The 11,478-nt window shown below is 37.8% G+C and overlaps 1 protein-coding gene across 3 annotated transcripts in view; it reads right to left on the reverse strand.

The window, feature by feature from the left end:
• Positions 1–4,864: 4,864 nt before the first annotated feature.
• KHDRBS2 (KH domain containing, RNA binding, signal transduction associated 2) overlaps positions 4,865–11,478 on the reverse strand; it is a 561,259-nt gene continuing 554,645 nt past the window's right edge. For 2 of the 3 annotated variants that reach the window (XR_001361536.1, XR_001361530.1), the window contains exon 14: positions 4,865–5,029. The gene's annotated coding sequence lies outside the window, so the exon portion shown is untranslated. Of the gene's footprint in view, positions 5,030–6,708; positions 6,769–11,478 lie in introns of all 3 variants that reach the window. The other variant, XR_001361531.1, reaches the window with a different exon arrangement.

Consider the following 11,478-nt stretch of genomic DNA (forward strand, 5'->3'; position numbering starts at 1 on the left):
TGGGATGATGTCCAACCAACTGAGCCACACTGGCCAGAACAGAAAATTTAGTGCTATTTTAAATCAATTTGCAATTCATTTCCTTTTTGTTTCCAAGATTCTCATACTTTCATATCAAGTTGTTCTCTACATAGAGGTGAGTTTTTTAAATTAGGAAGGAATTTGAACCTTAGGAGAAAGTCACAAAAATAAATAATGATGTTTTTGTTTTTTTATCCTCACTCAAGGACACTTTCATTGATTTTGAGAGAGAGAGAGAGAGATCAGTTGCCTCCTGCACACTCTGACCAGGGCTGATTGGAACTTTCAACCCAGGCATGTGCCCTGATGGGAATCCAACCTGGGATATTGGTGTACTGGAGGATACTCTTACCAGCTCAGCCACATTGGCCAGCGCAATGATGCTCTTTAAACAATTATAAAATGTTTGAAGGAAAACTCGTCCTATACATGCTCATGAACCAATCAATCAACAAATATTGACTCTATCATTTGTGAGAGACCATTTTGAACCCAGTAGCATCAGGGGCTGTACCTTTGGGAAACAGCTTTCTCTAACTTGGTGGTCATCTAGAAGGTCTAGAATTCAGTCTACCATTACACATAGAACAAGGTGTTTTTTTCAGGACACAGGCATATGTGGCCAGTTTTCAGGGAAGAGGATTGTTTTTAAAGGAATTTTGAAAATACTTTGATTTTCTTGTGACACTTTTTTGTTAAACAATTACTGGCCTTAATGTGGCTAAGCCTTTTGAGGTATATCTGCCACTCAGGAAGTTGCAGCCCTTTTAGTGAGCATCAGCTGACATCTATGTAACTGACCCTAGGTTGTTTTCCCACATGTATAGCTAGCTCTTTCTCTAATGCCTTAACTATCCTATATAATAAAAGCCTAATATGCAAATTGTTTGACTGGGAGTTTGACTGGGAGTTCGACTGCTCGCTATGACGTGCACTAAACACTAGGGGGTGGCGCAGAACATGATGAGTGTCAGCGACATGGCACTGTCAGTGGGCGGCAGTGGAGGTGCTGCCGGCCCAGATGGGCCCCAATAAGAGTGGGACCACAGCAGGATGGTGGAGCAGGTGAGCTGGCGGCACCAGGCCAAGGCGGGTGCAAGCGGGGGCCCTGATCGCCCCGCTGATTACCCTGCAGACGGCAACCAACCGTCCCTACCCCCTGATGCCACCGCTGCTCGGCTCCCAGCCTTTGAGGGAGCCAGGCAGGGAGCCTGGTCCCAATCATTTGCCCCGCAGGCGGGATGGTGGAGCAGGTGAGGGGGCGGCACCAGGCCATGGTGGGGTGCCAGGCGGGGCTGCAGGGCTGCGAGGCTAGGGGTGCAAACCGGGGCCCGATCCCCACAGGCCACTCCAAGGGACCCCACCCATGCACAAAATTGTGCACTGGGCTTCTAGTGTATATATATATATATGTGTGTGTGTGTATATATATATGTGTGTGTGTATATATATATATATATGGCTTATTATTTATTTCTCCAACTGGAATGTAAGCTTCATGAAGGCAGAAGGTGTTTTTTTTCCCTGTTTTGTTTTCTGCTATTTCATTTTCTACAGCACATTGAACAAAACATTGTCTGTTCTTAAGGAACTCAGTCATTTCGTTTACAATGTTGAAGAGCAAGAGAGCATTAGTGATGCTTACCTCATCACTTTTGCATTCATTGAACAAGAATGAAGTATTTAAGTCACTGCTCAGTCAATTTTGGATTTACATATTTTTATCACATTTTCTCTAGGGAGTGTTTGATATGCTTGTAAAAGATACATATTTTAGACATCTGGTTATCAGAGAAGATGCAGGAAGAATTGTTTCTATTCAAGTTAATGTTAGCTTCAGGCTAAGCATTGATTTCTTAAGACAAATAAGTTACATGTGTTTTAGTTGCTTTCTGACGTGTATTCTCTTGCAAAGGACTCATACCCCAACTGAAGCCTTTGTTGAATAACTATGAACACTGACCTTTCACTTTGTGGCCAAAGTCACCTCTCTAGTCCTTTTTTCTCTTTCTCTCCAGCTTGTTTTGACATTTTAACTGTCTGCCAGAACCTGAAAGAACCTAGAGTTACTTCAAACTCATTCTATTGTGTAACAAAGAATTTGGCTGCATCCGTGTCTCTGGTTTTCAGGAGAGATCCTGTACATCCTTGAATTTCCCAAGTGATAGGAGTGTGTTATTTATGGTGGGCCTCTTGGGCCACACCTGAATTTATGCTAATGAGATTACTCATGGAGTGCCTCTAGATAGTTTTTGCTCACAAGAGGGGTCAGAATGGAGACTGGCCATGGCAGAGAGACCAATCATGTGTTAGAGGTTTGGTACTCTCAGTCCTGTGATATCAGCCTGACTTTTGAGGAGGAAGGAGGCTGGAGACTGAGTTTAATTTCATAGCAAATAATTGAAAAAAACATCATACCTCTGTAATGAAACTCCAATAAAACTTTTGCACAGTGATGCTTAATGAGCTTGCTGGCTGGTGATACACACTGATATGCTGAAAGGGTGATACACCCTGAGCACACAGAAGTTTCGTGTTTGGAAGGCTTCCAGATCTTTCCCTGTATATGCTTCTTCATTTGGCTGGTCCTGATTTTTATCCTCTATAATAAAACTTAGTGCCTTACTGAATTCTGTGAATGATTCTGGCAAATTATAAAACTGAGGAAACTCCCAAATTTATAGCCAGTTGGTCCCAAGTGTGGGTGATCTGGGAACCCTAGAGTTTGAGGCTAGAGTCTGAAGTGAGGGCAGTCTTGTGGGGGACTGTGCCCTTAACCCATGCAGTTTGACTGAACGTGGGCTGGTAGCATTAGAACTGCATTGCACATTCTTTAAATCCTAAAGCAAAACATAATTCCCCCTAACAGCCAACCAACTTACCTGCTGAACTTTCTATTTCTCTTCCCACATTCTCAACCATTCAGTCCAATTTCTTTTTCCTTCATAACAGCTTTCACATGCATCTCCTTCAGTTCAGTACAACTTAAACTGGTCTATTTTCATTGCAATCTATACCGTTTTGTTCAGTCAAATTTATCTCCTTTACCCTACCCTCAAGCTCAAACACCTTTTTCAGAGATGTCTTTTTAGTGCCCAGTACACCTCTCAAATAGCAGACACTCATTTATTTGTTGTTGGTCCCTACATATCTCTTCAACTCTGTCTTCTCTTACTTCCATAAGTTAATCCTCTTTCAACCCAATTACTTTACTAATTACTTTGCTCCCAAACAATATGGGTCCATCTCCATTCCATTGAACAAACTGTGTATCTGAAATGCTCATTTCACCCTCGACTGTCTCAGCTCCACCTCCATGAGCCTTCTTGGGCTTCTCCATTCCTCAGGGATTGCTCTCACCTCCGAATTCTCTTAGCACATGTTGCATGCATTATCCTTCCTGGTTCTTTGGAAAACTATCCCAAGGTGTTTTGAAAACAGGCCAATGTGATATTTTTTTTTCTGTGAGCTCAAGGACTAACATGCAAAGCGTGCATAAACTTTTCAGTTTTTACATAGATTTTTATTCTGTCTAATCATCACAGGCAACCAAGTCTGATCTGTATACACAATGAAGATGAGGAAAATAACTTCCTAATTCACAAGTGGTTCTAATCAACCCAATAACTTAATGTCTTTGAAGTTTCAAAGGTAATATTTTCCTTACTGTCCTGCTGTTAGCCAGAATTACAGAGAAACGAATATTCGTTTGTTTTTCTTTGACAAGACAGGCGTGATTTTTTTTTCATATACTTATTCTAATCTAAACTTTTCTCATCTGCATTTCTAAAGTCAGTAAGGCTCACACTTCCCACCATGGAATCAAGCAGAAAATGAACCAATAATCATAATATAGCAGCCCTCACTGTTTCCAAACAGGGAAGAAACCATGCCTCAAACATTATTTAAGCAACACAGCATTTTTAGGCAGCTTTGCAATCCTTAATTTGGCATATACTAGTATCCTTACACTACCTGCATACCCACATGTAATGAAGACTAAATATTAGAATTCTTTAAGTGTCTTATTTTGTGGCAAAGAGAAGAAAAACAAGATTCCAGTCTGACTAATCAAGATGGATACACAATTCAGCACTCATTTAGGAGACATGCCTTGGGAAGAAATGTCTGTGTTGTGAGAAAGCACAACCTTTTAAAAAATGAAATTGTGGAAGTGACTAAAGGGAGTTCACTAAACCTTTGGGCAAGTGAGTTCTGGGGCATTTGGTCTACATTTGTTTTAAAGAAGTTTATATGTTCCGAAAGTGACTGATCCATAATAATACTGGGATGTTATAAAGCTGGATTTCAAAGTCCAGCACATCTAGTTTGTGAATAAAGATGAATGTGTTTGAAAATAAAGATAAAGGGATTTGTGAAAACTTACTTCTCTGGGAAGTCTTATCTAATAAATTTCAAATTGCCTTGTAAGATTCCACATTATTTTTACTTACTGCCAGTGGAAATACATTTTTACACATCTTGCTTTGTCAAATATAATCTTGTAGTGTTTTCATATCCCTACACCTCAGTTAATGGTTTCTCTCAAATAGTACTTTCCACCATTTGTAGGTTTGCAGGTCAATACATATTTAAAAACAGTAGGAACTCCTATCAACTCAAAGGGATAACAAAACTATGTACTTCTGTAATGGTATAATGGTCTATAATGTGAGATGGTGACTGAGAAGTTCAGTTATTTTTTACTGTCATATTCCTGCCTCTTGAATGAGTTGTTAAGCATTATGTTTAGCTTACAAGAAATCAGAGCAGTAGAAAGAAATGTAGACATGTACATATTTTAAACACTTGTTTATTTTCAAATTTTACAGATGTATGACAGGGTCTGGTTACTGAAGATCATACTTGGACCACAGTTGATATCAGGAATGAAAGGTAGGGCTAAAACAGAGGTGAATGATTGCTTTCTGATAAAGACCCTCAGCTCCAACTACTGGAGGTTCCAATGTCTTCCATGATGAACAGGATTGTCTTTGGAGGAAGGGACCTGAAACCAAACCAGAGGGACATGACTGAGAAATGCTTCTTAGGAAATTTCTCACATGCAGTACAAGGTTGTATTATAACAACAGCGTGGTGCATACTTGCAGAGCAAATTCTGAAATGATGCCTAAAATGAAGAAGTGTTAGAAAAGGTTGTATTATAACAACAGTGTGGTGCATGCTTGCAGAGCAGAGTAAATTCTGAAATGATGCCTAAAATGAAGAAGTGTTAGAATAGGTATTAATGAAATGAGTTTTCTGTCTTAGGGATCCTCAGATATTGGACCAGAGAAGAGAGTGGCCAGGGCACGGTGGTAAGAGAGGCAAGCAGGGAACAGATCTAATTATGTCATCCAGAGGGAAGAACAGGAGCTCTGTGTATAGAGGACATAAACAGTCCCAGATAACAATATCCTGGAGTTTGGTACATGTTCCTGGCAACTGATTTGAGTGCTGAATCCATATGTCAGACTTTCAGAATTCTGCATATACTGCCTATTTGTCTCTTGATTCTGTGGCATTTTAGGCTCCTCCGTAAGAGGCAGGTTTGCTTTACAGCGGTTCTCAACCTATGGGTCGCGACCCCTTTGGGGGTTGAACCACCCTTTCACAGGGGTCACCTAAGACTATCGGAAAACACCTATATAATTACATATTGTTTTTGTGACTAATCACTATGCTTTAATTATGTTCAATTTGTAACAATAAAATTGGGGGTCACCACAACATGAGGAACTGTATTATAGGGTTGAGGCATTAGGAAGGTTGAGAACCACTGCTAGAAACAAATTATTTTCAGTGTCATATTGGGAGCTCCAAGTCACATCTCTTCCTTGTTTTTTTTTTTTTTTGATGAACATATTACTATTTCCAAAGAAGTTAACTTTGATGCAAGTTTAGAAGGTGGAAGAAAGATGAATAGAACATATTTCTGCCCACAAGATACCTACATCCTAATGAAGGGATACCGACAAATAAGCAAAAAATGACAATACAGTTTGTTCCATTCTCTGTTGTATTTGCTGAAGGTACTCTAGGAGGGGAGGTGTACCTCACCCCCATCAGGGACAGGTGGGAAGGGACAGAAAGCATTTTCAAAAAGTAGTGGCTGAGACAAGTTTAAATATCAAATATATATGCTTGTGACTTTGTGTACAGGACTATCTGTTGAATTGTGACGAGTCATAAACCAGAGGCATTCATAGATGAGTTTGTATTGGGCCCTGAAATGAATATCAAACTGGGGAATTTTATTTTATAGAAATGGGGAATCATTTGAGATGTTAAACTGGAAGCAATAATATGGCAGGAATGTTTCTAAGGCTCTCTGTCAGTAGGGCAATTAGGTGAAAGGAAGACTGAAGGCAGGGAAGTAGGCTAATAATTTGTTTTTATCAACAACTTAAGTGTGAAGCAATGAAGACCTAGGATGCTGGTCATGGGGAAGAGCACACGTTGTCAGAATGTGTGTATGAGTTCCAAGTTTTTCTCAAATGTTTTCTGCTCAGGGATGACCATTTGATTGAAACTAGAGGAGAGAAGAAAGCCATGAATCAATCAACAGGAGCACCCAAATGATAACTTGTTCAGGACTATGAAACTCTCTTGAGATGTAAACAGAGGATTTGAAAAAGAGAAGAAGGTGAAGCTGGTTCCAGGGTGAAGGTATTAATGCCCACTTACACGCTTATCTATTCCTTTAACGTTGCTGCCCTTGTTGTTTTTCAGCATCATGAAAATGTTCTAAAATAAAACAAGAATGACTATGTTTGTGAAAAGATTGGCACCAAATAATGCATGACCAGTATAAATGTGTGAGTGAAAACAAATTTTAACATACCTAATAATTGGTAAATGTTATTTTAACACCAAGTGATTTTTTGGAAAAGAGTGGGTTATTTTGCACTGGGGTTAGTCCTCATATGAGATGATAACTAAGCCAACTTAAAGTAGTTTATCATGATAAATGGAAAAAAGGAGAGAGAAAATATTTAACGAACACTTATAATATTCCAGACATTGTGCTGGGCACTTTACTAGAACAAAAATATATCTTGCATTTGAATGTGTATTGTATGTTATTGTTTTAATTGAGAAAGACTCATCCTAACAAGGTGATAGCAAGACAATTTTGAAAAATAGTTTAGAATCAAAAAGTAAATGTTCGGATCAATTTAAAAACATTTACGCAATCATTTGTGAATGGCATACTCTTGATTATATCTACTATCTACCTTTATTTGTATGCAGTAATAATTGTTGGTGGCTATGATTTAGGTTCAGTTTCTATGAGGATGGCAAATTTTGATCTTCCCGTTCATAGAAGCTACTTTCTGACAGGGTCATTTTTCTCAGAGATGGATCACCTCAAATTCATCACTGCCACAAGAAAATTAACAAGTCAGTATCTTACGAGTCTCAGTTTGCAATAACCATCTCCAAATATGAAGGGCAGCATGCACTTGCCCAAATGTAAATGAAAATAATATTCTCCTTCTTTAAGCATTCTAATTTATCTGATTTATCTTTTCTGAAGTATTCATGATTTGAGGTAAAAAAAATGAACTGAGTAAAAGCCTACTTAGAACAAAATAAATTGCCCTTCGATATCCAATGCAGCAACCTAGTATTTGAGAAAAACAGAACTTCACAAAAGCTTAATATAGTCAGAATTTGACAAAGTGTGACCCATTTACTGAAGCAGAAAATGCACCACAGGTTTTTCAGTGTTTCTTTCTTCTTTTTTTCTTCCAAAAGCCGATAAATCATATTTACCAGCCACAGAAAATAAATGCTTCTCGACTTATTTAGGGAAAAATCGGGAGAGAAACAGAGTGGGGAAAATACAAGAATTTTGACTCGGAAAGATACTCCCCAAACAAAATGCAGTAGGTTTTAAAAGGGTTCTTAGGAATGTCAAAATATGGAAAATACCTGATGAATTTATGTAAATGAAACTTGTAGTTACTGAAGATCCCTTCAAGCCTTTTACTACTGGGAGAATATTGAACAGTTTATGGAAGCCACATGTTCACATTGCCATTTTGCATAGGAAACTGCTAAGGTTTTTGTTAGGATTTTTAATATACTGGAAAAAGGAAACAAACATCATTACAAGACAAAACCCTTACTACTCTGACTTATATATTCTCCTAAGTGCTCATCTCTATGGTAGTACTTTTTACATTTTCTGCATGTACCAGGTTAATTGATTGTCTCGCTTCTCGACTGTCAACACCTGAAGAAAGAGGATCCCCGTCTTACACACCCCCATGTGCCCAGTCCCTTGTACGACACAGAACACATAACATGTTATCAACAAAGGCTTACCAAATATTGGACTGAGGAAACAAACCCTGAGCCCAGGGACAGTTCTTTATAAAAAGAGTATATATTAACTTATAGATCGAGATACTCATATTACATAAAAGAAAACTCATTTAGAGCACTTAACAGTTCTATAAATTACCAAAAGCCATTTAATTGTAATTAATATTACTTAAACATTTCCAATGGCGAATATTATGTTGATAAGGTAGGAGAATGACTGAGATATTTTACTTCTCAGCCACAACAACATTTTTAGATTTTTTGATAGTTTAGATTTTTTTAGATTCATGCTTTAAGCCGCAGTCAGAAGTGGGGCTAAAATTTAGTTTTGTGACAATCCAGGTGTTTTGTCTTTTTATTTAGCTCAATATACATTTTTAAATTATATAGAAAGATGAAAAGGGCTTTTAAATGCAGTCTTTTTATTAATTGACAGTCACTCCCAATGGCCTGATGGAACAGATCAGATGTGGCTAGATTGAGGGCATCCATAATGCTGCAGATCAAATTAAGGAAAAAAAAATTAGAAATAGCTTTTGGGACCCTTGAAAACCACTTCTAGTCTAAAGCCACAAGGGAAGAAAGAGTCAATAATCGTGGCCATTTGGTTCATTCATTTCTTTTCATAAACACACTCTCACTCACTAAAAACATTCTTGCAGGACCAGGAAGGATTTTAATTTTCTGGTGATTGACAGAAATAGAGCCTTTGCTAAAACCTGGAGGGGTGGCACTGCTCCCTACCTTTTTTCCTCCCCCTCATCTTTAGCACTCGGTGCTGTTTAACTCAGAAAATATGTCATATCGGTACAGACTGACAGGCAGTTGATTGGCAACTATTAGCAAACTTCTCCCCATGATTCTTAATGCAACTTATTTCAGGAAAACATCCCAAAAGTGTGGATTTGTTTCAAATATGTAAAGTCTGATAAGTGTAGGAATAACAACCTCAAGGAAAAAAAAATGGGCACTGAGCCGGTTTTGTCATTTTATTAATATTCAGTAGGACATTTACATTTCTGTAGTCACTGCCCTAGTTCAAGTAAGCATTAATTTGTATCTCATAAAGTGCTATTAATACAGAGGATACTTAGAAACTGCTTTTGATAAATGAGCAACATCTGGATTACTGCAGCAGCCTCTTACCTTGTTTCACTTATTCAAGTTTCTTCCAATTATCATCTATTTTATATCTAGCTGACAGGAATAAAATTAAAAAAAAAAAACACAAAAAAAACTCTCTTGAATTTCCACCAATACTTAATTCCCTGCTTATGAAACTAGAGGTTGCTTATTTAACAAAATCAGGATTTTTGTGCCTGAGATTAAATTTTTCCAATGGTTTCCCTAGGTGTTCATTTCTTTCTATTCAGTTAGTCTCTTATTGCTTCCCTGCTTCTACATTTTTCAAAGAGTGCATTTTAATTTTTTGGTGTCTACCAACATTTTAAATTTTTTTGGTATCATAATCTAAAAAATGGAAGCTTAAGAGTTTCTAAAATAAATTTACTAGCCTGTTGGCAAACAAAGGATAGAAAGTCTCTGTGATTTCAGAAAATTCTCCTTTCTTAGATCTACTAGTAAGTCAGAGGTGACTTGGGCAAGAATGGAAGATGTGGGGGTGAAGGGGAAGTGATGACATTCTATTTGACAGTTCCTTCTTCTTCTCCCTATTTTTATTTTTAAAATATTTTTTTAAAATTTATTTTTGACAGTATTACAGATGTCCCCCATTCCTCCCTCCCTTCGTCCCCCTCTACCTAGCTCCCACCCTACCCCAGGCCATTCTGTGCATGAGAGGTTTTAATGTACAAAGGGATAGAAAATCTTTTCAGAGAAAATGAACAGTGTAGTTACAATCAAGAGTAAATTTACTAAGCATACATTTTAACCCTTTAGAATACTTGAATACTTTTCTTGAACGACATTATTTAAACTCTTAGATTCCTAGTTTCTATGTCAATGGAGAGTTGTTTTTGAGAATGATATTATCTTTGTTTTCACAACTCTGCAACATCAGTTATAACTTTCCACTTCATGGAGTCCCAGAGAATCTGGGCACATCTGCCCATCAGCTCTATTATAAAGTGTCAACTGTATTATGAGAAAACAATTTCAACAACAATTTATGAGATCAAACATAGAAGCAAGTTATAGACTTCTTCACTAGTTTTTCTTCTCTCATTCCATGTTGGGAAATACATCTCTCACAAATATATTCTCCAATTTCTGCCAAATTATGTCCTTAACTGAGTCCCAGACCTAAAATAAACTTTCTTATTTGCCTAAATCATTCTGCCTAGAACTGCCATATTAACATTTCCAAAATGATGCTTTATTCATTTCACTTCTATGTGCAAATGGCCTCCCTACAAAATGAAAACCATCTCTCTTTATTTTATATCCAAGGACCTCCATAATTTAATTGCTTTTTTACTTTATCAGTTTTTCTCTACTAACCACCCAGTGCTACATGACTCTGGAACATAATTCATACTTATCCACTTGGCTTCCCATCATCAGTTTAGCCACTTTATCATTATCTTCTCTAGTCCTGAATTTCTCTCTTCTTTTCAACCTATTCATATCAGCCACCCTTTCTTCCATGGACTTTACTTGGTTTCTCCAACTAGAAGTTACATTCATTAGCAAAATATACCTAGGACTTTCCATCTAATATAGTGGTTGAAAATTGCAAGTGATTTTTAACTCAGTTCTTGGCAATATCTGGAGATATCTTGGGTTGTCACAACTGGAAGGTGTTACTGGTGTCCAGTGGGTAGAGGCCAGGGATGCTTTAAGACATCTCACAATATACAAGCTTGGTCTCCACCACGGAGAATGACCTGATTCAAAATGGCAGCTGAAAAACCCTAACAATGCAACTTGACAGCTCTATTTCAATCCTGCCTATAATGTTACTCATCTGTACTGGAAGACAAGCCTGTGGACACCAGGACCATATTTTATGCACAATGTTATTTCCTCAAAAGTCTTGCACAATCTTTGGTATATGTGGACACTCAAAAATATTTTAAAATCTATATGATATGGAATACGTTGATCACCTTTTATTAAAGAACTACAGGCCCAGTGCACAAAAATTTGTGCACTTGGCGGGGG

This window comes from Myotis brandtii, unplaced genomic scaffold (assembly GCF_000412655.1).
Source record: "Myotis brandtii unplaced genomic scaffold, ASM41265v1 scaffold176, whole genome shotgun sequence".
In the NCBI taxonomy this organism is placed as follows: Eukaryota; Metazoa; Chordata; class Mammalia; order Chiroptera; family Vespertilionidae; genus Myotis; species Myotis brandtii.